General features: G+C 38.0%; 1 protein-coding gene across 2 annotated transcripts in view; it reads left to right on the top strand.

Annotated features, from left to right (window-relative positions):
- The window catches only part of GABRA5 (gamma-aminobutyric acid type A receptor subunit alpha5), an 81,900-nt gene that overhangs the window by 35,892 nt on the left and 26,877 nt on the right, over positions 1 to 19,131 (top strand). The gene's annotated exons all lie outside the window — the stretch shown is intronic.

The raw sequence follows: 19,131 nt of genomic DNA, 5'->3' as shown, positions 1-19,131 counted from the left end.
GATTTTGGAATGTTCTCTCCTCTTCATTTTTTGGAAGAGTTTGAAAAGGATTGGTGCTAATTCTTTAAATGTTGGCAGATTTCACCAATGAAACTATCAGGTCCTGGACTTTTCTTTTTTGGAGGTTTTGATTGCTGATTTAATATCCTTACTCGTTATACATCTTTTTAGATTTTCTGATTCATCTTTCTGATTCACTTTTGGTAGTTTGTATATTCTAGGAATTTATTTATCTCTTCTAGGTCATTCAGTTTGTTGGCAAATAGTTATTTATGTCGGTTGGGTCCGTTTGGTCTAAAGTATGGTTCAAGGTCAATGTTTCCTTATTGATTTTCTTACTGGATAATCTATCCATTGTTGAAAGTGAGGTATTGAAGTCCTTTACTTTTATTGCATTATCTGTTTCTCCTTTCAGATCTGTTAGTATTCAATTTAGGTTTTACATTTAGTATTGCAGTTAGGTTTTCCAGTGTTGAGTGCATATATATTTAGGATTGCTATCTTCTTGATGAATTGACCTCTTTATTATTATATAATGACCTCCTTTATATCATGTTACATTTTTTCAGCTTAAAATCTGTTTTGTCATATATAAGCATAGCTACTCTTCCTTTCTTTTTGTTTCCATTTTCGTGGTATATCTTTTTTCATCTGCTCACTTGGAGCCCGTGTACATCCTTAGGTTGAAACTGAATCTCTTGTAGGCTGCATGTAATTGGGTCTACTTTTGTTATCCATCCAGCCATTCTATGTCTTTAGATTGGAGAATTTAATGTAGTTACGTTGAGCAATTACTGACAAGTAAGAACTTACTAATGCCATTTTATTAATTGTTTTCTTGTGTTGTTTTGTAGTTACCTATTTCTTTCTTCCTCTATTGTTCTCTTCCTTTGTGAATTGATATTTACATGAGGCTTCCATAAAACATTTTATAGATATCACAATCTATTTTATGCTGATAACAATTTATCTTCAATCACATAAAATATCTCTACTCTCTTATTCCCCCTTTTATGTTTTTAATTGTTAAAACTGATTTATCTTTATATTGTATATCTATGAATTATTATAGCAGCAATTTTTAAAAAGATTTTATTCATATTTTCATGAGAGCTCACAGAGAGAGAGGCAGAGACATAGGCAGAGGGAGAAGCAGGCTCCTTGCAGGGAGCCCGAGGTAGGACTTGATCCTGGGACCTCATCACAACCTGAGCCGAAGGCAGATGCTCAACCACTGAACCACCCAGATATCCCTACAATTATTTTTAATACTTTTTCCCTTTAACCTTTATTAACACACCACCATACTACAATATTACAGAGTATTCTGAATTTGGCTATATACTTACCTTAACTGTTATGTTATATATTTTCATATAACTAATCAATGTCCCTTAGTTTCAGTTTGATCAGCATTTCTTGTAAGACAGGACTACTGGTGATGAATTCCCTCAGCTTTTGTTTGCTAGGGAAAGTCTTTCTGACATCTTCATTTCTGAAGGACAGCTTTATCTGGTAAAGTATTCTTCATTGGAATTTTTTTGTATGTGTTTTGTTTTTTGCTTTAGTACTTTAGGTATATATCTCATTCTCTTCTGGCCTGATTGCTAAAGAAATCTACTGATAGCCTTATGGAGATTCCCTTGTATGAGAGACTTTTTTTCTCTTGCTGCTTTTAAAATTTTTGTTTGTCCTTGTTATTGGACAGTTTTATTACAATTTGTCTTGGAGAGAATTGTTTGGGGTTGAAATTTTCGAATGGTCTATTAGCTTCATGAATTTGGGTATCCAAATTTCTCCCCAAGTTTAGGACATTCTGAAGTATTATTTCTTTAAATAAGCTTTCTACTCCCTTCTCCCTCTCTTCTCCTCTCTGATTATAGTATATTTTTCCCTTAATAATGTCCTATAAATTCTGGAGGTTTTCTTCATTCCTTTTCATTCTTTTTTATTTTAAACTTCTTTGACTGGATAATTTCAGTTGAACTATCTTCTAACTCACTGATAGTCTCTTTTGCTTGATAATCTGCTGTTGTAACTTTCCACTGAATTCTTAAGTAGTCATTGTCTTCTTCAGCTCCAGTGATACTGTTTTTGATTCCCCCCCCATATCTTTGATGATCTCCTATTATGATCTTATATTACTTCCCTAAAGTTGTTATTTATCTGTGTTCTCCTGTACCTCTCAGGATATGTTTAGAACAATTATTTTTCTTTGTTGGACAACTCTGGGATCTCCATTTCTTTGGGCCAGTTACGAAGAGTTCCTTTGGTGGAGTCATATTTCACTGATTCTTTATGACTCAGTAACCTTGAATGGGTGTCTGCACATTTGAAGAAGAACCTCTTTCAAACATTCTGGATTGACTTTTGCCTGCTGGTAGGGGCACACTATATGGTGATATTACCCTGAGTCTAATGGTATAGGGTACCAAATGCAGACCATGTGGTAGGCATGATGGGGGGTATTATATCTCTTCACTTCAGGCACTGGGTTCCACGGCACCAACAACTGTGTGGCCCTTGGCAAGCACTGCAGCAAGCAGCCTGTAATGGCCATTGGGTCCTCAGCAATATCTCCATGGTCTGTGGCTAGGGACCAGAGCAGATGGCTGTGGTGGCTACAGTCAGTGGTGTGCACACTCGGAGTCAGCTGCAGGTATGTAGTAGCAGGGGCTGGTTGCATGTAGTGGTGGGAGCCAGGACAAGCAGCAAGGCCTGGGGCCAATTGAGGTCTCCCTGGCAGCATGGGAGTCCTGGCTGTGTGCACTACCATTGCTGGGTTATACCACAGGCACATGGGAGTTGGAGACAGGACAGGGAGCAGGTGGGGGCATGCTCATGCACAGCCAGAAAGGCTAGTTAAAGTTCCTGGGCTGGGGCACAGTGGGGAGGGACGCAGGCAGCCTGGCATCAGTGAATGTGAATACCTGTGGGGCAACTGCCAGCAGAATCTGCAGGGGTTCTGTGGTGTCTGGGCTACTCTGTGGTTTCTTTGGCAGTAAAATCTGCTGGGTTTGTTGGCAGAGCAGACTACTATGAACTGCTCTTGCTTCTGCTGTGTGGCCACCACTGGCAGCCCTTGTGTTTATTCCTCGTTCTTCACCACCTATTTTACTTATGCTTTTGCTTTGCCAGTCTTGGTTGGGTCTAACTGAAGCAGGAACTTAATGTGGTGCCTCCAAAGGCTGGGAAAGCTGGTCACTCACTCAGCTCTTCCTTTCCTGGTGGGGGTACACTTTCTACTTGGGGAGTCTCCTCTTGGTTCTGAGTTTGGGGGGTGGGATGATGGAGCAAAGTGAAGCTGTCTTCCTTTGCTTTCTGTGTGGTTATCCACTGACTTTTTGTTCCATTGTGTTGCTAAAGTTACTTAAGTGGACTCCAGTTCTCTAACAAAGCTGTTTTTGTTCGTGGAGAGCTAAGTGTTGATCTTTGTGGGGTTACAGATGATGGGCTCTTCTAAGTTGCCATTTCAGTGATATCACTTCCCTATAATATTTTAATTGGGGTGATCTTTTTTGAAAAGCAGTTTAAAAATATGAATAACCAAATAAACTATAAATATTTTTAATAAACATTTAAAGGAAAATAGTAAACATTGCTAATCTAATTTGCATTACTGAAATTATTTTTGTTTAAAATTGATCTAATTTTTTTCCATAATGCTTTCAGCAATATTAATAAGGTCAATAAATATGCACTATTAAATATAAGTCTAGGAAATGTTATTTTCTGTTAGCATTGAGACACAGAGAAGAAAAAGAACATAGGAAAATAGTAAGAGGGGCCCTTTAGGCTGAAGGTAAGGCCAGAAAGGCTCTTTTTCACTTTGCAGTTGTGGCTAGAAGTATGAGGCAGCATTGGGTAGGTAAGAAAAGTGGTGTGAGTAGATGTACAGAGCTCAATATTTTTAAGGAAATAAGGGGAAGCTAATGTGGGGAGTGAGGTCCATTCTAATGCACTGGGGACGTCTGTTGTGATTTAAGCTTAGGAATATGCTGCCTTGTGAAAAAATATGGCTTAAAGGAATCAGGCTTCCAAGTGGAATCAAGGAGCTGTTATGGACTGCTTGCCATATCCAGGTAGGAGATGACAAATCTGCCAGAGGCAGAAGCCGTGGATGGGGAAAAAAAAATGGGCAGAGTCATTTTGGAGGGAGAATTGACAGAATTTGTTGATAGAATTGAAATGGAGTGATGTATGAGAAGTGTCAAATGTGATTCCTAGATCTGTCTTGCAGAAGTTGTACTGTTCCTCAAGAAAATGATTTAAGGGAATGAATGAATGAATGAATGAATGGGAACAGTTGAAGGTCATTGGGCTTTCTTGAGAAGGTCAGAGAAAGGTTGAATTCTGTCTTAAATAACTTGAACTTGTGTAGCCTCTGAGACCACAAAGTGAAGATATGTAGTGCAGACAAAATGCAGTCAAACTAGAGGTTTTATATTTGGCTCTCAGCATACTGCTAAGCCCTTTCCGTGAATGTGGAGCAGCAGAGACCACGCTCTGGGCAGCCGGCAGTCAGTGCGCTGGTGCTTGAGCTTAGGGATGGCAGACAGACGTGAACCTCTCTTGGAGGCTGCTGGGTGGTGTCCACTGTGCTGGTGTTCACCTGCACCTGGTGTGCTGTCAGGCCCCAGGCATACAAGCTATGCTTTGCTTACCTGAATAACTGAAAATTGGAGATGCTTCTGAAGAACATACTCCTTCCCCCTCTCTGCTCTGCTTTCTTGCTGCACAGCTAAGCTAGTGAGACTATCCTTACTGAACATATCAGTGCCAAAGCTGGAGCAATGTGTAGGCACATTTGCCGAGGGGTGGGAGTGAGGGGACAGGCCTTAATCTCCCAAATGAAAGTATATTATTAAACAGGGAGAGGCGAGGCAAGACAGATTTGTTTGGACTGATCTCTCTGGGTGTTAAATAACTAGGCAGTGACCCCAGGAGCTGACCCATGGTCTGACTGCTTCCTTGCCTTTGCTCAACCCTTCACTTTCATTTTCTCTGCACTTGCTCTATCCCTTCATTGATTTAAAATTCCTTGAAAACCTGTGCTTGGAACACCATCTGTAGAACTTGGATAAAACGGAGATGGAGGCTGGCAAATTTGAGAATACAGCAGTGAGTGAGGGGCAGAGGCATGACATTGCATGTGGGTGGCAGAGGGGGAGGGTTCACAGAAGTGATACCTGAGCTAAGTCTTGAGGAGGTGCGGCAGTTGGGGTGAGCAGTGGAGTTGCAAGGGCATTCCAGACATAGGGGCAAACGTACAAATGTGAAAGTAGCAGTCAGAAGGAAGGAGTTAAGAACTGTGTGCTGCAGCAGGAATAAGACCTGAGTGATGGACAGGGACTGATTCAAAGGATCCCTGTATTCAGGGCTATTACTTTAGCTTTGGGCTGTGGGAAGTTTTAGGGCAAGAATCAGAACCTTTCCTGACCACCCACATAGGCCACACATCTACTTTCCTTCTCAGATATCCAGGAGTAGTAGGAATCACTGTTCCATTTAACAGGAGAGGATGTTGTGAGGTCAGAGGCCACATCAAAGCTATCAGATGAGAAAGTCCTGCCCCATACCGCAGGGTGCAGGAGGTCTAAACACCATGTCCAGCAAGTAAAGCATTCACTTGGGGGAAAAAATCAAAATAAAAAAGATTTCTGGAAGGGATCCATGTCTCTATGTAATGAATACGATTCTCTCTGAATACTTGGACCATGTAAGGAAAGGTTAGCCATGTGCCTGGAGCAGAAGTCTTGTTCATCAGATGGGCTGGCAGTGGTCTGGATCTGACACTTCCCCAGGCGATGCCATCTCTCAGAGTCTCACTTCCCATCAGGAAGATTGGAATAGTCTCTGTAGCATGCACCCAAGTTGGGAGATCATCAATGAGATGGTACAAGCAAGGCTCCTGGCAATGCCCCCATGGGCTGCAGCCTCACACAGGAGGTACTTCTGTCTACACCCCCATTATACACATGACAATATGTGTTTTCTCACAGCTTTGACTGTTGCACTTTCTTTGTCACCTATTTATAATAGTTGGCCAAAGGCTGGCAAAGATCTCCTTCCAGTCACACCCAGTTTCCTCCGTTTCCCTTTTTCTTTTGTCTTCACCTCTTGGTCTCCAGAACACTAGGACACTGAAGCATATGTTGGTCTTCCCTGCATGAGCCTTTGTTTTCCTATAATGTCCATTCACCAGTGGCGTTCCTTTCCTCACTCACTAGGAAAGATGCTAAAGCATGTCATCCACGGCCACTCAAGTTGTGTTGTGTGCTCTCTTGAAAGGAAGTTGAGCATATATTTTGCCTTATTTATGTGGTTGAACTGAGACTTGACTGCATGGATCTAGAGAGAATAGGGTTCCTTTAGCATCACCCTTGGGTTTCTTCTCTGAACATTCATCTGCTTCGGTGGGTCCAAGTACGGTCTACTTACCTAGATGCTCTAAAACACAGTCAAGCCCTGATTATGACCTATGTCATATATTATGTCCTATAGGATAGGATACCATCTCCTCATGCACATTCTGCAAAAGTTTGAAACTCATCCCAGTGTTCTCAAATTGTGACTATGTCCCTAGTTCTTTGTTAACCAGCTGGTTTTGTGTATCATTGTCTAATTTTAATTATTTCTCTACCATACTTCACTGGCCCTTCTGGGGGCCACCATCTACCCAGCTAGTATGGTGCAAACCAGTCATGCCACTTGTAGGGCATCCACAATGGCTGACACATTGAGGAGATTTGTACTGCTTTTTTTTTTTATCACATTGCTATAAATAATGCACCATTTCTAAGTTGATGACTCTTTTCTGAATAGCCTTGAGCACAGGAATTTAAAGAAAAATGAGAGAAATCTGAAACCTTTCCTGATTCACAGAAACTCCAGATAGTCTAGAATACTTGTTTGGCTTTGTGGGAATGATGGACTGTCACAGAATGAGTTGCTATAGCTTCCACATATAAGTGAAATCATATAGTATTTGTCTTTTTCTGTCTAACTTATTTCAGTTAGCACAGTACCCTCTGGATTCATCCATGTTGTCATAAATGGCAAGATTTCATTTTTCTTTTATGACTGAGTAATTAATATTCCATTTTACATATATACCACTATTATTTTTTCATTAAAAAATTTTTAAAAACACACAAATGAACAAACAAAATAGAAATAGACTCTAAATACAGAGAACAAACCAGTGGTTGCCAGATGGGAGGTGGGTGAGGGGATGGGGAAGATAGATAAAGAGGATTAAGAGATAGAAATTTCCAGTCATAGAATAAATGAATCACAGACATAAAAAGTACAACATAGGGAATAAAATCAATAATATTGTAATAGCTTTGTATGGTAACAAATGGTAATTACATTCATTGTGGTGAGCATTTCATAAGGTAGAAATTGTTGAATCATTATACATCTGAAACTAACAAAACATTGTATGTCAACTATATTCAATAAAACAAGGAGGTTACCATAGTAGAAAATAGAGCATTTTGAAATGTGAAGTATGAAAAAGAGATTGAGAGTCAATCCATAGTCATGGAAATTGAGAGCAATGGCACTGATTGGCAGTCCTAAATGGAAAAATCACTGTCAAGTCTCTATGGAAAACGAGATGCTTTCTGCTCAGAGAATAAAGACCAACAGAAGATTCAGCACAAATCCTTGCATCATGGAAGATGCAGGCTGCCACTCTGATGTAGCTGCCCTTGGGTCAATCTTCTCAGGGTCACTTAGTACATCAAGTGTCCTCCTATGCACCTATACATCAAGTGTCCTCCTATGCACCTACCTGTTGCAACACCATCCTTTCTATTATCTCCCCAAAATAAGGATGGGGTGTCATCATTTGAAAGATTCCAGCTTGTTAAAACATGTCAAATAATACTCTAAAACTGGCTAAATTTTTCCATTCATTATCTATAGCATTCAGAAATCTGGAAGAAAAGATTCAGAAATTGAAAACAGCATTATCTGTAGTGTGGAAGATTGGCACTGGGGTTGTGGACTCTGAGGGTTTCACATTACTACTTAGCATGCCCTATGCCCTAGGACCTCTTAGTAAGCCCAGTAAGCTATTGTTTTTTCTGTTCTTTATATAATTTATACCATCTTTAATATTTCTTTCCTTCAATTAGTTTTAGGTTTAATTTGCTTTTTTTATAGTTTCTTAACATATGAAATTAAGTTGTTTCTTCCTTTTTAAAATGTAGGTATTTATAGCTCTAAATTTCAATCTAGGGACTACTTTTGTTGCATCCTGTACATTTTGGTATGCTGTGTTTTTCATTTCCGTTCATTTCAAAGTTATTTTCTGATTTCTCTTGTGGTTTAGATTCATTTATTACTTAGGAATGTTGTTTAATATCCACATGTTTATTAAGTTTTCACTTTTCTTTTTGTTACTGATTTTTAGTTTTATTCCATTGTGGTCAGAGGAGATACTTAGTATCATTTCAGTATTTAAATTTATTGAAGCTTTTTTTGTGGGTGAACACACAGTCTATCCTGGATAACATTCCAGGATAACGTTCCATGTGCCCTTAAAAAATGTATATTCTGCTGTTGTTGGATGGTTCTGTATATGGCTGTTTGTTGGAGTGTTCTGTATACAGTTGTTTGGTCTGATTGCTTTTCAGTGTCTTCTGTTTAAGTCTTCTATTTTCTGATTAATATTCTGTCCAATTTTTTTAGCCATTATTGAAAGTGAGGTATTGAAGTGAGGTTCATGTATATATAATTTCTATATATTCTTGATAGCTTGAGCCTTTTATTATTATATAGTGTCCTTTTTTGTCTCTTAAAACAAATTTTGTCTTAAGTTCTCTTTTGGTTATGGTTTGAATATATTGTCTTTTTCAGTCTTTTCACTTTCAACTTCCTGTGTTTTTGGAACTAAAGTGAATCTGTTGTAGACAGCATAGTTCATATTCCTCTATTGATTCTATTAGTCTCTGCCTGTTAATTGAAGTTTTATTCCATTTATATTTAATATAATTACTGACAAGAAAAGACTTTTCCTTTTTTCTATTTGCTTACTATATGTCTTATTTCTTTTCTGTTCCTTATTTTTTCCATTAGTACCTTTTTTGTGTTCCATTAATTTTTTTTCCTAGTGTACCGTTTCAATTCCATCTCCTTTCTCTTACTGTATATATTTGTAGTTATTTTCCAAGTGTTTACTATGGGGATTTAAATTAACATCTAAATTCATGACAATCAAGTTTGAATTAATACTGGCTTAGTTTCAGTGGTATATAAAAATTTTGCTTGCATAGCTCTGTTCCCTTATATTGTTATTGTCACAAATTATATCATTTTACTTAGTGTGGCCAGTAACATTAATTGATAATTCTCATCTTATTCATTTGTCTTTTAAATAATATAGGGTAAGAGAGGGATTATAAACCAAAAATATAATAATACTGGCATTTATATTTTTGTATGTTATTAAAATCTGGAACACTTCCCAAAAAATGAAAATTCTCAGTCTTTGCAGATAAGTTTTGTTTGTGTTGGGTTGCTCCTTCCATGCTCAGCCAGGCAGTTTATAACTTCCATAGCTTTCATGTCCTGCTTTTGCAGTGCCTTTAGCTCAGCTGGAGATGAGAACTCAGTGTTCTTGGGTCTTTTCTGAACATGCATCCAGTCCTGGACACGCACATATTTTTCTAGATTCTCTGGAGTGTTCAGCCCTTACTTCTCCAAGTATCTCTTTCCTTAGGCTCTCATTCGTGGACTTTTCAGTCTGTCTATTGTTTGCTCCCACTGTATATGTTGCCCCATGGCTGTGGTGAATATATTTGTGCTTAAATGTTTTGAACAAATGGTCCCTTAGAGGACATCTGAGTCTTGGAAAACTCTTGAGTCATTTGAAACTAAAGCAAACCCTGAGTCAGTCCTTCAGGGACCTACCTTCAGCTCCCGCAGAATCCTACAGTAGGGATGTGGGCTGCTATTTTCAGAGTCACTGCAGAACTATGAAATGGGGGCTAGTAATAGGGTAAGTTCAAATGCTACAGAACTTGCTCACTGTGATTCAGGTATTTTTTTTCTTCATTAAGCATTCTCCTGGCTGTTGTTAAGTTCTTTATTAGATTCCAGTTTTCTTTAAAAAAAAAAAAAAAAAAAAAAAAAACAGAGAGAGAGAGAGAGAGATGATGTGACAATTTTTTGTCATTTTTTTCATTGCTTTTTTGTGCATTCCCTAATTCACCACTTTTGCTGATGTCTCCTTTACTTCTTCCCTAGCATTTTTAAAGTATCTATTATGTGTCAGACCTTGCATTACATATTTATATTCAGGACTTAAAATGGCACTGTAAAATAAGCTGTATAATCCCCTTTAGAAGACATTTCAGGCCCAGGAATGTTGAGAGCCTGAGATGAGAGTTTTAAAGCAGGGTCTGTTTGATTCTACTACCTTTTCTGTCTGCTTCCTCCTGCATTACAGTATTGATTATTTTATGCTTTATGATTAAAGACACACTGGAATTTCATTTTGAGAAAGGAACTTTCTTGCATATTTGTGCTGTTCCTTTTTTGCTGCATTCTTTTTTTTATTGTTCAGGCTTGTCTTTATTTTCCTACTTTTGATCTAGTAAGAATTGTGCTGGCCATGTGAATACATATAAAAATTTAACAAAATACTTCCACTCTCAAGTTAATCATTAGAATGCCTTCCTGAGAAACATGAGTATTAATAGATATAGCCATGTTAATAAAATAGATCAATAGTTTATGTCCCCTTTTGATACAAAATATGCTAACTTTGCAAAATTATCACACATACACTAACTTTCTCGACATAAATGAGTATTGCTTCCAGTAGCTGAAGAGGTATGCAAAGTTCACAGAGAACTTGTAGCCAGCATAATTCCAATGGTTGGTCTCATGTACATTTTTATTATGAGTACAAGATGAATAAATTAGCCTTCAACTGACTAAAATTGAAATTACTGACTAAAATTGAGTTACTGAAATCTGTAACTCAAGCTTGAAGTAAGTCATAGAATTTGCCTCCATTGCTGAAAAGAAGATATTCATTATGTTCATAACAGATTTTTTTAAAGCATGGAACTCTACAATTGTATGAATCAGAACATTCATCATTTTAGTATATTCTTATTGGAACTTTCACATAGTTTCCTAAGTTCTGCTTTTTACCAGGTTGCCCATAACTGAATTTAAATTTTATTACATTTTAAGCAGGTCACTGCACCCTTTATTCTTTTAGCTCTCCATTGGCTACTCCTCATTCCAATATCTCACTAACCCTTGAAGAACTTGGTATCTCATCTATTCTTGATCATAGGCAAAACCACTGCCTGTGATTTCAGTAGGGTCATTAGTGTTAGGGTGATGCTCCTTTAGGAGGTTGGCTAACCAGGACGAGCACAACAGCCAGGTCCTGAAAGCAATGAGGCTTTCAGTTCTGGTCTGAACCCAACACAATGCCAGTAGATCTACAACTACCACAGAAGGGATCAGTACATATACTATAGCTAATAAAAAGGGAGAGGAATGGATGAGCCTGGCAATGACCTTGGGATTCCAACATGCACTGTTTCAAAAAGTTTAAATTCAAAAAGTTCAGTTTTTAGGTAGTTGACTGAATTTTAGAATACATTTTTCCTCAAAACATTATTATAAATTGTATTTAGGTTCCCAAGAACTGGTATACCCTAACTAACCAATAGTATGCATGGCACATCATGTTAGTGATGTTTTATAAGACGAAAGATGCTTTCTTGCATTCTTTTATTAAATGAAAAGGTTTGAAGTTTTTTTCTGAATTCAGGCATACAAGGGAGAAATCTCGGGTGGAGTAGGGTTTTAGCATCAGGAAGATATCAAAGGGGAAGGAGAAGCAGGGCTATGTGTATTCCTAGCACCAGTGACTTATTAAATATATATATATATAATTTATATTTGTATATATAATATATTTACATATTTGTATTAATAATGTCAATTCTCTATAACTGAATGCATGAATAAACTTCCCTCCATTCGCCAGTCTAGAGGTGAGTCAAATATAGGAAGAGGAGGCATATACCCCTCAGGGCTGGGCTTCCTTTTGACATCCCTCACAGTAGAAAAGATGCTCCTCACATGCAGTGTGAATCTACAGTTACATCAGCAATGAGAATGTGACTTGCCATAGAGCAAGGAGACTTATCCAGCAGCATCCCTACTAGAGGGTTGAATGAGCCTTTCACAACCCCATACAGGTGGGAATAAGCCAGTGGCATCACAGTGAGGCTACAATACAAGAGAGATGCTGCCTACAGGAATGCCAGGTGAACAGTGCCAGCCTTGCTCTATCTCAAAACCCTTCAGCCTTTCATATGGGAGCTGCTATGGTAAATATAAGTTATCTACATTAAGCATTCATCTGTTCTTTACAAGGACTCATAGGGCTAGAAAAGTATCAAGACCAAATTAAGCCTTATTTCTTTCCCATAACACCAATCGATAGATGCTATGTTAATATTTAATTCTAAGAGTTCCCCCCAAATTTCATATATTGCCTGAGTGCTATTGTAGGAACTTTACAGAAAGGTTATGTTTCCACTGAGTAAATGTAGCTGAGGCACGGTGTATAGCTCAAAAACTGACCAAGCCAGGATACTTTGCACGAGATGCTATTTCATTATCAAGTTCTGAATTTTTATTGTAGCAAACACTTTGTGAGCTGTTTATAAATTTGCTAATATTACTACATTTCTTAACTTTGGAAAATGATTTCAAAATATACATGGGGCTGCTCTTCAGCATTCTAACAACTGGCCATTTGATTATTAATATGATTTTTTTTAAGGGAAACTCCTGTATTAGTTTCCTATTGCTGCTGTAACAAGTTACCACAAATGTAGTGACTTAAGACAACATACGTTTATTACTCACTGCTCTGGAGACTAGAAGCATGAAGCAGATCTAACATGGCTAATATCAAACGTTTGGCAAGACTGGGTCCCTTTTAAATTCTCTAAGGAAGAATATTTCCTTGTTTTTTCCAGCTTCTTAGAGGATATGTGCATTCCTTGGCTCCTAGCCCTGAACTACTCTTTACATCACTACATCTCTTTCTCTGAGCCTCACACTCCTGTTTTCTTCTTATAAGTAGCCTTGTGATTGTATTGGATATCTCACCCAGATAACCCAGGATAATCTTCCCATCTCAAGAATCTTAATCCTGTCCCCCCGAAAAGTTCCTTTTGCTGTGGTAGATAAGAAGGACTAGGATATGACTATCTTTGGAGGTTGTTATTTTGCCTACCACAATCTGTCTTCTGGTCCTCCTCAAAACTCCTGTCTGTCCCACATGCAAAATATATTAACCCCATCCCAATATCTCCAGTGTCACAACTCATTACAGCATTGAATTAAAGTCCATAATTTCAACCAAATCTCGGCATCTCGAAAGTTCCAAATACCATTATTGGAGTTATCTATTCCATATCTATTCCATATCTAAATCAGCTATGCCAGATGATGGGGGGGTGTGATCTACCCTGAGGCACAATACCTTTCCATCTGTGAATTTGTGGAACTCAAGAAACAAGTTTCTGCTCCCCAAATCAAATGGAGGACAGACATATAACAGTTACAGATATTCCCATATGAAAGGGGGGAAATGTCAGGAAAAAATGAAGCACCATTCCCTCTCTCTGTCCTTTTCAATTCAAACTGGCAGTGTTTCTCCTGGTATAAAATTCTCAAAAGTTTTGTAGGTCTCTTATGTGTGTCTCAGGAATTCACACTACTAGAGACTCCTAGTTAAATCTTTCATGGATAATCTAATCTTTATTCCTGTCTTTTGCTTACACAGTTGAGGGGACCCATGAGTCACATACCTAATCTCAAAGAGTCTACTGTGTAACTGAATATTCTGACCTTTTGATATTTTGAGGCATTAGCAAAAGGCTGTCCAACTACACCCATGTCTTTATTTTAAAGGCGTTTTTTTTTTTTTTTTTCCTGACAATTAATCTTCTAATTATAGCATCTTTTGCAACCTGGATAGACTGAGAATTTCCCAAATCATCAAGTCCTGGTCCCTTTTTGTTGGCAGTTATTCCCTCATCCTATCTTTTTCTTCTTCTCACATTTTACTACAAGCAACAGGAAGAAAAAAGGCCACAACTACAACACTTTGTTTGGAAATCTCATCTAAGTATCCAATTTCATCATTGTATCAGTTGCATAAAGCCCCTGGAATTCTTTCTGGATTCTCTAGGAGGGAATCTGTTCCTTGTCTCTTCCAACCTTCTAGGAGCCACCTGCATTCCTGAGTTTCATGGCCACATTACTCTGATCTCTACTTCTGTCATCACATCTCCTTTTAGACCCTGAGTCTCCTCCTCTCTCTCATAACACTTGTGACTATACTGGGCCCATCTGAGTAAACCAGGATAATCTTTCCTATCCCAAGGGCCTTAATTTAATCACATCTATAAAGCTCCTTTGTCATTTAAAGTAACATATCTATGGGTTTGGGACTGTGGGGAGTTAGGACATGAGCATCTTTGTAGGACTACTTTTCTGCCTGCCACCAATACACCTCCTACTGCACTAGTGCAGTATTTTCATGTAAGAAGGCTCAAATCTGAAGAAATTATTGAGTAGACATCTGGAGACTAAGCCTCTTTTCACACTTATCAACTTTTTTTTTTTTTTCAGAGAGTAAAAGCAATTGTTATTTTCTTTCTTTTTCAAATGGGAAACTAGACCAGAGAAGTTAGGCAGTTTTACAAAGGTTACACAGTTAGTTAATGGCAAAGCTACTTTAGATTTGGCTGTTTTAACCATTTTAAGGGTTTTTTTTTAATGTGAGCTGCCCCTGGTCAAGCAGGGAGCTCTCTAGTGAGTTTAGGATCCTAAACCCTTAATTAGGATAATATAAATCCAAGTTGAAGCAAATAGTTTATCTCACAAAGTGCCCCTTCCCACCCTAAAAATAAAATGTTGTTGAAAATTGGGACATATGTTTCAATGAGTTAATCCGTAAATGTCTTAACAGAACTGGGAAGCAAAATTGAAATTCAGCCTCTGGGAAAAAAGTACTAGATTCTTGGTTCTACTAGTAATTCAGTAAAGTTTTTCCATAAGGCACATTTCTTAACCTTTTGGGTTTCATTTCCTTCATCTGGAAAGTGAAAGTTTCTAGTAGGTGTCCTGACTGGCTCCTTGGAGCTATGACAATCTATTATTCTTTAGAGTGCTTTGATCTCAATTCTGTGTGAAGGAGGTTGGTTATATATCGAGGCATTCTACATTTCAGGGACTCCATGAATGGAAGGCTTCCTCTTATCTAGAGATATTTTTTGAGTATTATAAAGGCATAAGCCATTTTGGAAATGTTTGAAGAGATCAAAAATTTAAACGTTGTTTGCCTACTGAGGCTGAAACATTTGCTATTAGGGGATTTAGCTGAATAATACATTCATCCTTTAGAAGACATTATCATAGATGTATATTTTTCCAGGATTTAGAACTATAGTTCTAAGGAGGCCTTTTAAAATGGAGGAACAGTCCATGAGGCTTTACTGATAGTACTTATTGAAATAGTAATTGTAGAATTGCTATCTTTTTTTGTGTGTTTTTGCTGGAATTATTCTTTCTTTAAACATATTCTTCTTTTTAGATCCAGCTAAATTCTGTCCACTGGTCTCTGCCTACCATCACTAAACTCTCTGCTCCTCCAGCTATATGCTGAAAGCAAACTCATTGGTGTATACAATTCTTATCATCTTTAAATATCAGTGTATTCGGTTTCAGAAGTAACCAGCTCTCAGCACCAAACAGCCAGAATAAAGGAGAACATGAGATGAACTGAGTAAGAAAGAGATGAGACCACCATGGCAGAAAGGAAGACTTTTAATCCTTGTTATAAATACATGATGTTGGCCAAGAAAGAAGGAAGACATGAGGAAAAGGGGAAAAAGCCAGGAGTGAGCACTGTGCCCAGGGTGGGAGGTTAAGTCTCCCTGAGGGGATCTTCTCTGACAAGTAGGGGCAAACAATAGAAATGCCAGGTGGTGGTGCCTCCAGGGGCCATGGAGATGGAAGCAAAGTACCACCATAAAGCAGAGAGGGAGGAGGAATTAACCATGATTCACCACACTGCCAAGGACTCAGACAACACATCTGGCTTCAAGTCAGCCTCCAGGCCTGGTGGGCAGTAGTATGTTTCCTGGGGGACAGAAGCTCAGTTATGTGAGCTGGCAGACATGGCTATGTCTAGAGAGAAGATTCTGCTGTGGAGAGACCATCTCCACATCACTCTGATAATGAGACTAGGGCCCGTAAAGTTGTCAACATTTGGGGGTGGGGGGCAACTTGAAGACTGCAGAGCTGGGTCTACTGGTTCAAATGCTTCATACCTGTGGCTGGGCTAAGACAGTCAGGATCACCTGAAGCAGCCCTGCTCACACCCTACCTCCCACTGCTCCCACTGACTGAGCCCAGGGTCTTCCTTACACCAGCATCCATAACCTGTCTGAACAGAGGCTGTAGACCAGCACAGAATCTCCAAATCAAAACAGGTCTCCTCTAAGTTCCTACAGCACTGTTATGTTGTGTGCTTATTCTCATATTTATTGCTTTATACTTGGCATTACAGCTCTATACATACTTCCTATCATCCCACTAAAAATTTGCGTCTGAAGAAAATTCTAGATTATCTGAGTTCATTGTGAGTTTATCTTTTAAAATATATTTGACTCCTTTAAATGTTCTGTCCTACTATTTGCTTTACTTTAAAAATGTCTTAAATTGGGGCAGCCAGGGTGGCACAGCTGTTTAGCGCTGCCTTCGGCCCAGGGTATGATTCTGGAGACCCAGGATCGAGTCCCACGTTGGGCTCCCTGCATGGAGCCTGCCTCTGCCTGTGTCTCTGCTTCTCTCTCTCTGTGTCTTTCATGAATAAATAAAATTTTTTAAAAAAGTCTTAAATTTGCTAACAGCCAGATACAGTAAGCATTATTTTCTTATGTGTTGGCTAAATGCTCTCTTCACAGGCATTTTAAGTCATAATTTCCTTAATTCTAAGTATTCAACTTATCCACTTCATAGTCTCTAATAATAGCTCTTTTACATAGTTTGTGTTATGTAGGAGAGGGCCTTTCATGTAAACAATCTAAAAGTCTAACAATAGGGGATCCCTGGGTGGCGCAGCGGTTTGGCGCCTGCCTTTGGCCCAGGGCGCGATCCTGGAGACCCGGGATCGAATCCCACATCAGGCTTCCGGTGCATGGAGCCTGCTTCTCCCTCTGCCTGTGTCTCTGCCTCTCTCTCTCTCTCTCTCTCTCTCTCTGACTATCATAAAAAAAAAAAAAAAACCACTTCTGTTTAAAAAAAAAGTCTAACAATAGCTAATTGGTTTAATATATGCATTATTTTGTTATTATTATACATTTTTTAATATTAAACATATTATGTACACATGTGTATATATAATATATACATGTAATATATGTATATATATAAACACATAGCCCACACATCTGTATCCTAGAATTAAATATTCATGTTTTAGAGTCGTCGTTATATAGAGATTTTCACATGGGAAGTACCCTATTCCTAATGTTAGGCATAAAAAAGACTGAATTTTACATATATTTTACAAAAAAAAATACATATACATGTATACATGTATACATATACATGTCAAAAAAACCCTGAACAAAATTTACCCGGTAAAATTATGTTAAATGATATCTATTTGTAGTTTTCTCCTTCCAGTTCCTCTGTACATTTCCACATTCTTCTATGAACATATACAGTGTGTCATTTTAAATACCATATCCCTGCCCGAATGTGAAACTCTGGTGCTGTGTTCTAGTCCATGTGATTCACACCTTTTGAGCATTGCTCCATCCTTGGGGGAATGGCCTCTCAAGCCACTGGCTTGAGACTGACTCATATGTTTGTGACATTCATTATTTAGAGAATACATACATTAGCTACTCTGTAATCATCAAGTGTGAATTCTGTGCCCAATTTAATAGCAAAAGGTTAATCTGTTGTAACAGGAGGAAGTAGTTAAGGCAAAAATGAATGTTTTTACATTTTTATTCTCACCCTGAGCACATAGCAAGATCCAAACTCAATATAAGAGGGAAGGACCAATAGTGCTAATATCATGTCAAATTATTATTTGTCTAAAAATATAAATATAACAGTTATTTAAAGGTGAATGTTTTATGAGATGAGTTCATTCTGGGTAATTTAATTTCATTTTAAATAGTAGATTAAGAAACTTAAAGAAACAGAAGATTAACGCATTAAGGAAATTTAGTGAAATTTACCTAATTAGTGAAGTTTGTAGTGAAATAAAAGCACAACAGTGTGGCCACTTTGGAAGTGTACAGAACCCATTACCACTTGGTGTGTGGTGGATGTGCCATTAGGGAACCAGTGCAGTTGAGGGCCTAGAATCAAATGATGACTTTCTGACATAATAGCTCCACATCCTTGTCCTGATCCTTTAATGTCTGTGCATCACTTTCCTGACTTCTAAATTCAGATATTAATAGCAACAAATCTTACAATGCTACTTTGATTAGACGCATTAGTGCAGCTAAAGCACTTAACACAGTGCCTGGCATAGACCTGGTGGATATTATTATGACCATTGCTGTTTGAGTCATTGATGACAGTGGTAGTAGATAGTAGTATTATTATCTGGAAGACAAGGCTTGGATTAAAAACAATTAGGCTGTACAGAAGATTGCTGTCATAATACAATTTCACCTTCTCTACAGTGTCATGTCATCAGTCCAGTATACAATAATTGTAGCCAGCTTCTGGTCAAGATTTTCACTGAGCATTTATGTTGCCCATTTATATTTTTTGAGCTTATAAACAATTATAGAAAATCAATATATTTTCAGCCTTTTTAAAAGAAGTTTTTTAGATTACTTTGGATAAGGGATGGGAAACAAACAATAAATCATTTTTAAAGCCATCTGAAATTGCTTTACAAGTGGTAATGTATGTATAGACACACAGACCAAGATACAGAACTGACTAGATTTGACTTAAGCCTTATTTTTAAATGATATCATCTTCAATGCAAACCTATATAATTTGATGGGACAGTTTAGACAATTTCAT

This window comes from Vulpes lagopus, chromosome 4, assembly GCF_018345385.1.
Source record: "Vulpes lagopus strain Blue_001 chromosome 4, ASM1834538v1, whole genome shotgun sequence".
Lineage (NCBI taxonomy): Eukaryota > Metazoa > Chordata > Mammalia > Carnivora > Canidae > Vulpes > Vulpes lagopus.
Note: the sequence above shows the minus strand (reverse complement) of the source record. Positions and strands in the feature narration are given on the sequence as shown.